Below are 13,609 nucleotides of genomic sequence, written 5' to 3'. Positions count from 1 at the left end.
TTCCCCCTGGATATTAGGAACAACATCACGAGAGGGGTGTACACCCTTTGTGATTTTGGGAGTAATATCATCCTCTCCCACCCTGGATATTAGGAACAATATCACAGGGAGGGTGTACATCCCCCTGAGATATTGAGAGTAATATCATCCTTTCCCCCATGGGAATTAGGAACAATATCACGACAGGTGTGTACACCCCCTGTGATACTGGGAATAATACTATTTCACCTCCCCCGGATGTTAGGAACAATATCACAAGAGGAGGGTGTACAACCCCTGAGATATTGGGAGTAATATCATCCTTCCGTTTCCTGGATATTAGAAACAATATCACGGGCGGGGGACGCTCCCTTTGATATTAAGGGTAATATCATTCTCTTTCTTCCTGGATATTAGGAACAATATCACAGGGTGAATGTACACCCCTTGCAATATTGGGAGTAATATCATCCTCTCCTTTTCTGGATATTAGGAACAATATCACGGGGGGGGGTGTACACCTTCTGCAATAGTAGTAGTAACATCATCTTTTTCCCTAGATACTAGCAACAATGTAACAAGAAAGGTGTACACCTACTGCGATGTTGAAAACAATATTATCCTCTCCTTTGCTAGATATTACGAACAATATTACAGGGAAGGTGTACATGCCCTGTGACATTGGGAGTAATATCATCCTCTCCCATCCAGGATATTAGGAACAACATCACAGGTGGGGTGTAAACCCCCTGCGATATTGGGAGTAATATCATCCTCTCCCTTCCTAGATATCAGAAACAATATAACAGGAAGGGTGTACACCTCATGCGATATTGGGAGTAATATCATCCTCTCTCCCTCTGGATATTATGAGGAACATCCCAGAGGGTTTACATACAGGGTGTTTAAGATATTGAGAGTAATATCATCCTCTCCATAACTGGATCTTTTGAGCAATATCACAGAAGGGTGTACACTTCCTGTGACATTGAGAGTAATATTATTCTTCCCCTTATGGATATTACAAATAATATCACAGGTTGGTGTACACTCTGTGATATTGGGAGTAACATCATTCTCTCCTCCTCCCCGGATATTATAAACAATATTACAGTGGGGTGTACACTCCCTGTGATATTAAGAGTAATATCTCCCCTCCTGTGTATTAGGAACATTATCACAGAGGGGCACGTCCCCTGAGATATTAGGAGTAATACAATTCTCTCCCCCCCGGATATTATAAAAAATATCACAGAGGCTGTACACTCAGGGTGTTTAGAGTATTGGGAATAATATCATCCTCTCCCTCTCCCTGGATATTATAATGAAGTGATAACATCCATTACTGCTGCTACAATGGAGGTACAACTGATGGTATTTGCATTAGTTTCCTGCCATCTGCCATCATCCTTCTGGATTCTGAAGATATCAGACTGGTGAATTCCATGAAAGAGATGACCGAACCAACAGTACTGGTCCTTGAGGTTTTGATGGTGGTGCTCATGTCTCCCATCTATTTACAGGAAATAATTTGCCTTGGGATTTGATATTGGTTTTTATTGATTATATTGTCTTGGGTGAGCATTGATAGACTTAGGCTTCCCATTCACAATTGGTTTTTTCCTAGAATTATAAATTATAGCTCACAGGCCACGGAAACACTCTAAGTATTTTTCCCGTTTCTAAGTCTATGACTCCTGATTATACATGAGATCCTAGGAACATACCCGTAGAGGAGAGAGGTTCAGGAACAGAGTGCACTCACTTAGAGGCAGAAGTTGGCAAGGAATACATCAATTTCCTGACCCCCACCCTTAAGCCATTACTCTAACAGGGGTCATGGTGATGTTTCCAAACCATGGGTTTTATGCCAACAAGGCCTTCATGGCCAAGAGCTTCTGAAAGATAACAACACTCACCTTTTTTCAGTGTTCAGTTACCTAAGCAAACGACTCTAGGTCTTTTCCAAGGGATACTGGAGAATCCCAGAGTTATATACTTCCCTTGGTTTTGCATGAACCTGCCTCATGAGAACCCAGCCTGTTTTTGAGTTAGACCTTCTTGTGTCAGAACTGTCTCGGGTTTTAACTGGATGAAGGATGATGACTGTATATGGGGGCTGGTGACATCTGACTTCTGTTCATCTTGATGATTTTTATTTCCTGTTAATGAAGGGACACACTTGTCTGCCGTTTGTATCTATTTTCCATAATGAAACATGCTCTAAGAGGTAAGTCCTAGATATTGCAGGTCAGTCCTGCTCTGATGCACTCTCACACTGCTGCCAGCTCCTTATGCATACCTTGCATTGATGGCAAAGTGCTGGCCTCTGCCATTCCCACATCCTTTCACCACTTTGGTGCCATGAAAGGAGCCCATCTCTGTAACAGCGTCCCCTGCTTTGAGCTCTGACCTATGAACAATGTCCAGCGCTTACATCTCAGCAATGTTGGTGTCCCTCTCACTGGTCATAGGCAGTCTTTTTTTTTTTTTTTTTTGAGACAATGTTTTGGTATTGTTGCCCATGCTGGAGTGTAGTGGCGCGACCAGGGTCACTGCCACCTCCACCTCCCGGGTTCAAGCAATTCTCCTCCCTCAGTCTCCAGAATAGGTGTGATTACAGGTGTCTAGTACAACACTTGTCTTTTTTTTTTTTTTTTTTTTTTTTGTATTTTTAGTAGAGACAGGGTTTCACTATGTTGGCCAGGCTGGTCTCAAACTCCTGACCTCAGGTGATCCACCCACTTTGGATTCCCTAAGTGCTGGAATTATAGGCATGAGCCACCCCGCCTGGCCATCATGGGTAGTCTTAAAAATCATAGTCAGCTCCTGATTCTTCTTCTACAGGAGACACAATCCAGGATGCTCACTGGTCGAGATTGGATCTGTGTCCCCACCCACACCTCATGTGGAATTGTAATCCCCAATGGTGGAGGTGGGGCTGGTTGTGCTGGTGAGAGTTGAGTGGATCATGGGGGTGGATCTCTCATGAATAATTTAGCACCATCCCCTAGGTGCTTTCTGGTGATACAGTTCACAAAAGATCTGGTTGTTTGAAAGTGTGTAGCACCTCTCCTACCACTTGCTCCAGCTCTAGCCATGGAAGATGAGCCTGCTTCCCTTGTAATTTTTGCCATGACTTTATTTTTCTGAGGCCTCCCTAGAAGTTGAGTTGATGAAGCACCATGCTTTTTGTACAGCCTGTGCAACCATGAGCCAATTAAACCTGAGTTTTTATAAATAATTACCCAGGCTTAGGTAATCTTTATAGCAGCGCATGAAGAGACTAATACATGCGCTTTTGAGCTACGTTATTCTTTACCTCAAAGCTCTACATCCATGCAATTCTGTTCTGATCCTAACCACCTGCAGTGAGCCCACACTCCCCAGGTTCTGGGCAAATTTTTCCACTTGCCTAACCTCACATCCAATGCTAGTCCCAATTTGGCAATCTCAGGTCATTCACACTGCTCTAAAACTTGCCGCAAATTCAAAAGCTCTCATCACTCTCAGGATGACTATTCAGTTAGCATCACTCATGGAACTAAAAAAAATCACTGGGTTGGAGATCAGATCCCGGCATTTGTGGAGTGACTACAGTCCAGAAATGTGAAGAAAACTGAGGAGGGGACCCTGAGGGCTTGAAAGGCCTTGCCGAGTGTGGAGCCCTGAAGTGCGCAGACCACTCCGTTGTCCCTCAGGGCCCCCGGAACCTTGCGGAGTGCGGAGTCTCTAGAGCAGAATCCATGAGGCTGGGGAGGTGGATTTCCGGCCAGAAACCTTCAGGGACTTGGAGTCCCAACACATGCTAAAAACATGGATGGGGACACATATCTGAAAGATTTTCTAGTACTTGGAGGCCAGCAGAGAAACGTGAAGGTGGCAGCCTAGAGTGCTCAGAAGTTGGCGGAGAAGGTGGAGCCCGAAAAATCCAGAAAAAGAGGCCGGGACTGGGCATGGGGACTCGGAAGCATTCACAGTGCACAGGGCCCCTCCAAGGCCGCTTTCACACTGCCGGGTTTTCCTCCGCAGCTGCAGAGCTGCACTTTCCCTCTGTCCCAACCAAAATGTGTCCCTTGCAGGTCTCATAGGCCATGGACGGGATCTGAGCCTCATTTATTCAGGGGTCTCAGTCCTCAAGGAGGCCATAGTCACTCTGCTTCCCGATAGAGTTCTCTCAAATTAGTAAATACCCCTCAAGGCGCCCAGGGTTTGTCTTTATCCCTCCCTGAAACTTCTCCTTCAGAAGGAAGAAGTTCTCGAACATCCCCAGTATTTACTGCCAGAATTTCAGCCTCTGAAACGTCCTCCTTCCTTAGACCTAGTCCGGCTCCTCATCCTCAGACCCCGTGGAGGTGTCCCCTGCAATGGATTCTTTTCTAGCTTGACGGCCTCCCCTCCTCAGCACACAACCCAGAGACTCACCCTGTCCTGAGCAGCGACCCACTGCATAAACAACCATGAGACCTCATTCTATTCAAATAACACTTTATTTTTTTAGTGTTGATGCTTTTGTTTCTCCGGGGAAAGAGAGGAGCTCCGGAGAGAATGGTAATCAAAATTTCCTGGTGGTTGTTTAAACACCAAAGCCGAGTAGTTCGGGAAACTCTTCCGGATCACCCTCTTCATCCTAAAATTAAAGGAAACATGCAAGACTCATTTTCTGATAAGGTTTCCGACAATTGTGCAAATATCGTGCTATATTTATGAACGGAAAGTAAACCTTACCTGTGCCGCTTGTGAAGGCATCATCTTCTTCAGGAAACATAAGATGTTTGGAAGTGTTTCAGAAGCAAGGGAAGCTATTTTGTTCAATATATAGAAGAGCATCTTCTTGATTCGAACCTTCAACCCAGCGATTAAGAGTCTCATTACTAGTTTTGAGACATATGTCATTAATTGGTTGGCACACCAATTTTCTATCACATCCGTCAGAAAATCGACCAGTTTATCCACTAGCGTCTCCATGGCCGCTTTCATTATACGTGAAGTAAATGAGCCCATGAAAAGTGTAATGAGCCTGCTTCTGAGTTCAGGTAAAGATATATAATGATGTCATTCCTGGAGAGGGGGGCCATTTTACAGAAGGTGACATGGAAGAGGGGGGCCAAGATGGCCAATTAGAAGTGGCCATTTTGTAGGAAGTGACGTGAAGGAAGTGGCCGAGATGGCCAATTAGAAGTGCAGAGGTGACATGGAGGGGACGGCCAAGATGGCGAATAAGAAGCGGCTGCCTTCCCCTGAATGAAAATCGCAGTGAATTTCACCATAAGCGCCTCAACTGAAATATTCACCTTCTCACATTGGGACTGACTAGGTAAACAGCTTGACCCAGGAGAACAAAGAAAACGGGGGTGGGTGATGAACCACGCCATATCAGAACAGAGCCAAAGGAACTTTCTCGCACAGCCAAGGGAAGCAATGAGTGTGTGACCCCGCCCCAGAAGCCATGTTTTTCTCATGGATCTTTGCATCCAATTAATCAGGAGATTCTCACGTGAGCTGATGTCACAACTCTCGTGAGTTGGCAGAGCAGTCGCTCAGACAGACTCAGACCCAGGAGGTTTACACAATCCAGCCTTGAGAAGCCAGGAAAGGCAGGAGTTCCGTTGGTACATTTCCCCAGGAAGGGGGCTGAATTCAGGTGTTACAGGAGTTTTTAAGAAATTATTTCAGGCAGATAGAGAGGAAAAGGGGTCCTTGGGAAGTTTTGTTTATTTTTAAAGCAGCTCCAGAAATGAGTCTTGTCTAGCAGGAAAGCCCCGTCTTTTAGAGTTTTCTGGTAACACTTGAGCGGCAAATGCTGGCCATTAGAAACTGAATCCACCCAAACATGGTGATTCCCGCCTGCTTCTGGCCCTTGCCCCTACCTGTGCCTGACGACCTGGCCACCCCCACATATCCCCATGTGTGTAGGAAATCAGGGTGCCTGGAAAGTGCCTATTCAAAGGCTAGGGTGGAAAGGCCAGTTTTGTCATGGGCTACCTAAAAGACATGCCTGGTCAAACCAATCCCCTGAACCCTATGCAAATCAGACACCACCTCTTCCAGTTTCTTCATATAACTCATCGGTATCCACAGCACTCTGGGTTTCCTCTTTTGGCTTTGGAGCCCCCCCTCCCTCTGTCTCAGTATGGGGAGCTTCTTTCTTCTTTCTTGCCTATTAAACTGCATGACTAAATTCGGTGTTGATGGAACATATCTCAAAATAATAAGAGCTATTTATGACAAACCCACAGCCAATATCATACTGAATGGGCAAAAACTGGAAGCATTCCCTTTGAAAACCGGCACAAGACAGGGATGCCCTCTCTCACCACTCCTATTCAACATAGTGTTGGAAGTTCTGGCTAGGGCAATCAGGCCAGAGAAAGAAATAAAGGGTATTCAGTTAGGAAAAGAAGAAGTCAAATTGTCCCTGTTTGCAGACGACATGATTGTATATTTAGAAAACCCATTGTCGCAGCCCAAAATCTCCTTAAGCTGATAAGCAACTTCAGAAAAGTCTCAGGATACAAAATCAATGTGCAAAAATCACAAGCATTCTTATACACCAGTAACAGACAAACAGAGAGCCAAATCATGAATGAACTCCCATTCATAATAGCTTCAAAGAGAATAAAATACCTAGGAATCCAACTTACAAGGGATGTAAAGGACCTCTTCAAGGAGAACTACAAACCACTGCTCAGTGAAATAAAAGAGAACACAAACAAATGGAAGAACATTCCATGCTCATGGATAGGAAGAATCAACATTGTGAAAATGGTCATACTGCCCAAAGTAATTTATAGATTCAGTGCCATCCCCATCAAGCTACCAATGACTTTCTTCACAGAATTGGAAAAAACTGCTTTAAAGTTCATATGGAACCAAAAAAGAGCCTGCATTGCCAAGGCAATGCTAAGCAAAAAGAACAAAGCTGGAGGCATCACGCTACCTGACTTCAAACTATACTACAAAGCTACAGTAACCAAAACAGCATGATACTGGTACCAAAACAGAGATATAGACCAATGGAACAGAACAGAGCCCTCAGAAATAATACCACACATCTACAGCCATCTGATCTTTGACAAATCTGACAAAAACAAGAAATGGGGAAAGGATTCCCTGTTTAATAAATGGTGCTGGGAAAATTGGCTAGCCATAAGTAGAAAGCTGAAACTGGATCCTTTCCTTACTCCTTATACAAAAATTAATTCAAGATGGATTAGAGACTTAAATGTTAGACCTAAAACCATAAAAACCCTAGAAGAAAACTTAGGTAATACCATTCTGGACATAGGCATGGGCAAGGACTTCATGTCTAAAACACCAAAAGCAATGGCAACAAAAACCAAAATTGACAAATGGGATCTAATTAAACTAAAGAGCTTCTGCAGAGCAAAAGAAACTACCATCAGAGTGAACAGGCAACCTGCAGAATGGGAGAAAATTTTTGCAATCTACTCATCTGACAAAGGGCTAATATTCAGAATCTATATAGAACTCAATCAAATTTACAAGAAAAAAACAAACAACCCCATCAAAAAGTGGACAAAGGATATGAATAGACACTTCTCAAAAGAAGACATTCATACAGCCAACAGACACATGAAGAAATGCTCATCATCACTGGCCATCAGAGAAATGCAAATCAAAACCACAATGAGACACCATCTCACACCAGTTAGAATGGCAATCATTAAAAAATCAGGAAACAACAGGTGCTGGAGAGGATGTGGAGAAATAGGAACACTTTTACACTGTTGGGACTGTAAACTAGTTCAACCATTGTGGAAAACAGTGTGGTGATTCCTCAAGGATCTAGAACTAGAAATACCATTTGACCCAGTCATCCCATTACTGAGGATATACTCAAAGGATTATAAGTCACGCTGCTGTAAAGACACATGCACACGTATGTTTATTGTTGCACTATTCACAATAGCAAAGACTTGGAGTCAATCCAAATGTCCATCAGTGACAGACTGGATTAAGAAAATGTGGCACATATACACCATGGAATACTATGCAGCCATTTAAAAGGATGAGTTCGTGTCCTTTGTAGGGACATGGATGCAACTGGAAACCATCATTCTCAGCAAACTATCACAAGAACAGAAAACCAAATACCGCATGTTCTCACTCATAGGTGGGAATTGAACAATGAGATCACTTGGACACAGGAAGCATCACACAGGGAGCATCACACAGGGAGATGCACACAGGGAGCATCACACACCAGGTCCTATCGTGGGGAATGGGGAGGGAGGAGGGATAGTATTAGGAGATATACCTAATGTAACTGATGAGTTAATGGGTGCAGCACACCAACATAGCACGTGTATATATACGTAACAAACCTGCACGTTGTGCACATGTACCCTAGAACTTAAAGTATAATAATAATAATAATAATAATAATAAAAACAACCACAGTATGTGTTTTTGTGTCATTTTCTCCAATTCGGCGTGAGACATGAGCCCTCGTGTTCCTCTACTTATCGGAGCCATATCACAGGGAGCCAGAGAGGCTCATTCTGTTGGCCCCACTTTCACAGCACCTCTCAAGTTAAGTCCCACTGGCTTGGCATACCAGCCAAGCAGTGGCAAGATACCAAGCCAAGTGCCTGAGACTACCGAGTTCTGGAAGGTTGGGGCGGCTACCATCTCTGTGTTTCCGTGGACTCAGACACTCTAACCTTTGGGCTCAAGGGAGTCCAGTTGGTCTGGAGCAGGAGGGGTACCCCACAAGGCAGCACTGCTGCTGTGCCTGATAGTGGCCAGACTGTTTCTTTAAATTTGACCTTGGTTCATACCTCCTCACTGGGAAGGTCCTCTCTGTTGGAATTTCAGGAAGTCCAGCCAGGGTTACAGGGTTGGTGGAAAGCCTGATCTCTTTCTGGGATGGAGGCCCTCTGGGAATGGCAGCTGTCATCTCTGTAACTGTCAACTCAGCCTTTCCAGCCGAATCAAATGAACAAAGCTGGGAGAGTCACGTTTCCTAACTTTAAAATATGTGACAAAGCCATAGTCAACAATACAGCATGGTAGTGGTATAAAAATAGACACGCAGATCAATGTAACAGATGAGATAACCCAGAATGAAAGCCACACATTTACAGCCAACTGATCTTTGAGAAAGTTGCCAAGAATACACTGTGGGGAAAGCACACCCTTTTCAGTAATTGGTACTTGGACAATTGCATTGTCATACGCAGAAGAATAAATCTGAACTCCTATTTCTTACCATGTTTACAAAAATCAATTTAAAGTGAATTGTAGACTTTAATGTATGTACTGAAATGGTAAAAATGTGAGAAGAAACTTAGGGAAAACTCTTCTGGTGATTGTCTAGTAAAGAGTTCATGAGTAAGACTTTAAAAGTACAGGCAATGAAACAAAAAATAGGCCACTGCAAGCTTAAACCAAACTAAAATTTCTAATTAATTAAATTCAAAAGCTGTACACCGTTTTCCTGTCTCATCCCTAAGAAAATGGACCATTTCATCCACTAGTATTTCCATGGCGTGTTCATTATAGGTGAAGTAAGTCAGCCCATGATAAGTGTAATGAGTCTTCTATTTGTTTCAGGTGAAGTTATGTAATGGTGTTATTCCTGGAGAGGCAGGCATTTTATAGAAAGTGATGTGAAGCAGGGCGGGCCAAGATGGCCAATCTGAAGCAACTGCCTTCTCCTGAATGGAAAGCACAGTGAATTCAGTACCTTGAACTGAAATATCCAGGTTCCCACATTGGGAGTGACTAGGCAAACTAGTTGACCCAGGAAAAGAAACAAAGGGGGTGGGTGATTACGCACCTGGTATCTGCACAGAGCAAAAGAAACCTTCACCTATAGCCAAGAGAAGCAGCGAGTGAGTGCACGACCCCTACTCGCAAACCATGCTTCTCCCATGGATTTTTGCAACCCATGGATCAGGAGATCCTCCCATTAGCTCATGTCGTAAGGGTCTGTCTTGGGACAGATACACAGAGCCATGTAGAATGTTGCCAGAGCAGCCGCTCAGAGACTCAGAGAGACATAGGAGTTTTATATACTCTGGCCTTGGAAAGCCAGGCAAGGCAGTAGTTCCTTCTGTACCTTCCCTTAGGAAGGAGGCTGAATCCAGGGAGCCAAGGAGCCTCATTCTGTGGGCCCCACTTCCACAGCACCTCTCAAGTTAAGACCCAATGGCTTGGAATACCAGCCAACCAATGGCAATAGGCTGGAGACTCTCTGAGACTAGTTTTCTGGGGCGGTGAGGGTGGCCTCCATCTCTGTGTTTCCACGGACTCAGACACTCTAGCCTGCAGGCTCCAGGGAGTCCAGGTGGTCTGGTCCACCACAAGGTAGCACAGTTGCTGTGCCTGATTGTGACCAGACTGTTTCCTTAACTGGGACCCTGCTTCATCCCTCCTCACTGGGTGGGGCCTCCCTTTGGGAATTTCAGGAACTCCAGCGGGGTTATATGGTCGGTGGGAACCATGATCTTTTTCTGGAAGGAGCTCCTGCGAGGAGGGGGAGCTGCTGCGAGGAGGGGCAGCTTCATCTCGGCAGTTGTCGACTCAGCCTTTCCAGCTGAAGCAAATGAACAGAGCTGGGAGCATCACATTTCCTGGCTTCAAATTATATTACAAAGCCACAGTCACCAGTACAGCATGGTAGTAGTATAAAAATAGACACACAGATCGATGTAACAGACTAGAGAACCCAGAAAGAAAGCCACACATTTGTAGCCAACTGATCTTTGACAAAGCTGATAAGAATAATTATTGGGGAAAGCACACCTTTTTCAATAATTGGTGCTGGGACAATTGAATTATCATATGCAGAAGAATAAAACTGGACTCCTCTTTCTCACAATATTTACAAAAATCAATTTAAGGTAAATTATAGACTTAAATATATGTGCTGAAATGGTAACAATATGAGAAGAAACCTAAAGAAAACTCTTCTAGTCATGTCTAGTAAGGAGCTCATGAGTAAGAATTCAAAAGTACAGGCAACAAAACCAAAAATAGACCAATGCACATTTAAACCAAACTGAAAATTTTAATTATGTAAATTCAAAGCTTTACTGACACAAAAAGCTGCTGCACAGCCAAAAAGATAATCCTCTCAACAGAGTGAGCAGACCACTTGCACAATTGCAGAAATTATTTGTAAACTCTTCCTTTGACAAAGGACTAATATCCAGAGTAAACAAAGAACTCAACTACAACAGAAAATTCCAAAGGATCCCATTAAAAAGTGGCCAAAGGACATAAAGAGACATTTTAAATTTTAAATTTTATTTATTTATTTGTTTGTTTATTTTTTTTTTTGAGACAAGTCTTGCTCTATCACCCATGCTGCAGTGCAGTGCCATGATCTTGGTTCACTGCAACCTGTGCCTACTGGGTTCAAGCAATTCCTGTGCCTCAGCCTCCTGAGTAACTCACACCACAGGCACGAGCCACAGCACGTGGCTAATTTATTGTATTTTTAGTAAGGACGGGGTTTTGCCTTGGCCAGGCTGGTCTCTACCTTCTTGCGTCAAGTGATCCATTGGCCTCAGCCTCCCAAAGTTCTGGGATTACAGGTGTGCGCAACCGCACCTGGACAAGAGATAGTTTTTAAAAGAGCACATACCAATGGCCAAAAGATATTTCAAAAAAATGCTCCAAACCATGAGTCAACAGAGAAATGTTCATTAAAACCACAATGAGGCCGGGTGCGGTGGCTCACACCTGTAATTCCAGTACTTTGGGAGGCTGAGGCGGGTGGATCATGAGCTCAATAGATTAAGAACATCCTGGCCAACATGGTGAAACCCTGTCTTTACTAAAAATACAAAAAAATTAGCCGGGCATGGTGGCACATGCCTATAGTCCCAGCTACTCAGAAGGCTGAGGCAATAGAATCGCTTGAACCCGGGAGGTGGAGGTTGCAGCGAGCTGAGATGGCACCACTGCACTCGAGTCTGTCAACAGAGTGAGACTCCGTCTCAAAAATATCAACAACCACGACAATGAGATATCTTACTGCAGTCACAACGGGTATTATCAAAATGACAAAAACATAACGTATGTTGGTGCGAACGTGGAGAAAAGGGGGAATCTTACAATTTTGTTGGGAATGTGAATTAGCACAGCTTTTATGGCAAACATTATGGAGGTTTCTGAAATAACAAAAAATAAAACTATCATTCAGTCCTGCAATTTCACTAGTGGGTACATACTCAAAGGAATAGATCAGAACGATGGCTGCACACATATATTTGCTGCAGCATTTTTTACAGTAGCAAAGACATGGAATCACCCTACATGTCAATCAACAGATGAATGAATGAAGAAAATGCCATATATATCCACACTGGAATACTATTCAGTAATAAAACAGTAGAAAATCATGTCTTTGGCAGCAACATAGAAGGAACTGGAGGACATTATTTTGGATAAAACAAGCCAGGCATAGAAAGTCAAATCTCACATTTTTCAGGACAGGCAGGGTGGTTCACACCTGTAATTCCCATGCTTTAGGAAAACAGTAGGAAAGAATGAGAGAATTACTTGATGACTGGGTGACAGAGTGAGACGCCATCTCTACAAAAAATTAAAGAGACAGAGAGAGAGAGAGAGAGAGAGAGAGAGAAATCAGTTTGGAATGGAAGCTGGGACTACAGCTGCATGCCACCACACCTGGGTAATTTTTTTTTTTTTTTTTGTATTTTTAGTAGAGACTAGGTATCACCAGGTTGCCCTGGGGGGTCTTGAACTCCTGAGCTCAGGTGATCCGCCCACCTCGGCCTACCAAAGTGCTTGGATTATAGGCATGAGCCACCACACACAGCCTTCATTCCTTCCTTCCTTCCTTCAGGTGATTGCTCAGATGCCACTTATTCTTGGAGGATATCCCTGACCAACTTATAGAATTAGAGGGAACCTTATGGTTGACACACTCCGTATGTCCCTCACCTGCTTTCTTTTCTTGTGGAGGACTTACAGCTATCTGAAATACGGCATGTTTCTTTCTTGATTGCCTTTCCTTCTTCCCAAGAATATCAGTTGCATGAGGGCAGTGACTGTTTCTCTCTTCTCTGAGTCTCCTGTAACCACTGTGAGCATACACATAGTGTATCCTCAATATCTCCTTGTTCAAAAGATGAATTTCTTGAAACGGGGGGGCAGAGGCTGCAGTGAACCAAGATCGTGCCACTTCACTCCAACCTGGGCATAAGAGCAAAACTTCATTTCGGGGGGAAAAACAAGATAAATTTCTTTATTTGTGAAAAATTGGACATTTGGAATCAAGTATAGCCATCTTAGTTTCCCTGTGATAATTCCAGCCCTGTCAACTTGCAGGGCACAACAGCAAATATTGGTGCCTGATTCTTCCTCTGAAAACTTCATCTCAGAGGGGCACCTGGCTGTATAAGGTGTCAGTTGGCCCCTACTGGGAGGTGTCTCCCATTTAGGTTAGACAGGGGTCAGGGACCTACTTGAGAAGGCAGTCTATCCGTTCTCAGAGCTCAAACACTGTGCTGGGAGAGTCATTGCTTTCTTCAGTGCTGTCAGACAGGGACGTGTAAGTATACGATGGGTCCTTTTGCTGGAGTCTATTGCTGTGTAATAAAATATCCCTAACTAGTAGAAAAAACAATCA

General features: G+C 43.8%; 1 protein-coding gene across 11 annotated transcripts in view; it reads right to left on the bottom strand.

Moving 5' to 3' along the window:
* LOC103880102 overlaps positions 1 to 13,609 on the bottom strand; it is a 63,120-nt gene that overhangs the window by 28,363 nt on the left and 21,148 nt on the right. The window contains exon 1 of one of the 11 annotated variants that reach the window (XR_004180268.1): positions 12,437 to 12,500. The exons of the other annotated variants lie outside the window; for them this stretch is intronic. The gene's annotated coding sequence lies outside the window, so the exon portion shown is untranslated. Of the gene's footprint in view, positions 1 to 12,436; positions 12,501 to 13,609 lie in introns of those variants that run through there. 11 annotated transcript variants of the gene reach the window in all.

Source organism: Papio anubis, chromosome 20 (genome assembly GCF_008728515.1).
Source record: "Papio anubis isolate 15944 chromosome 20, Panubis1.0, whole genome shotgun sequence".
Taxonomy (NCBI): Eukaryota; Metazoa; Chordata; class Mammalia; order Primates; family Cercopithecidae; genus Papio; species Papio anubis.
This window is presented reverse-complemented; position numbering and strand designations above follow the sequence as displayed.